Below are 630 nucleotides of genomic sequence, written 5' to 3'. Positions count from 1 at the left end.
TACCTGAGCAGGGCCTGGGCCTCACACGCTACCTGCTCGCAAGCCCCCGCCTCGCGGGTCGCCACCCCTGGCGCATTCCCCACCCCCCAACCCCCTCGGGGTGTGACACGCGGGCTCTCCCCGCACCAGTAGGCGGTGCGAAGGCCGAGGGTGACATGCGTCCGAGTCGCGCTGGCACGCGGCCTATCGCATGGATGGCACGGGCGTGTTCACTGTCGCAGGTCGCTCCGACGCCACGCCGTCCAGGGTCTAACCGCTGGGCACAAGTAGCGGTGCATCGCCCTGGCCTCCCCGGCGTCGTCGGTGCTTGGCCCTGCTACCACCCACAAGTGGCTCGGCATGGGCAGGAATAGGGGGAGGGGGGCGACTGCTTGGCGTCTCCACACAGGGCGATGGGGGGCTGGACCCTGCGATGTCATACTCAGAGGTGCGCATCCCCTCTCCCCCTCTTTTTATCATCCGGCACGTAGTACGATCGAACACAAAAAAAGGATAAGTCGAGAAGGAAAGCCGGCGCGACCCGGGCAAAAGTAGCGGGCAAACCGTTCAGGCAACTCAGACCTGGTAGGAGAGGAGGCGAGAGGAAGTTGGTCGCCCCGAGAGAAGCGTGCGAAGGGCAGCAGCCGATGC

This window comes from Leishmania donovani, chromosome 7, assembly GCF_000227135.1.
Source record: "Leishmania donovani BPK282A1 complete genome, chromosome 7".
NCBI classification, from domain to species: domain Eukaryota; phylum Euglenozoa; class Kinetoplastea; order Trypanosomatida; family Trypanosomatidae; genus Leishmania; species Leishmania donovani.
Note: the sequence above shows the minus strand (reverse complement) of the source record.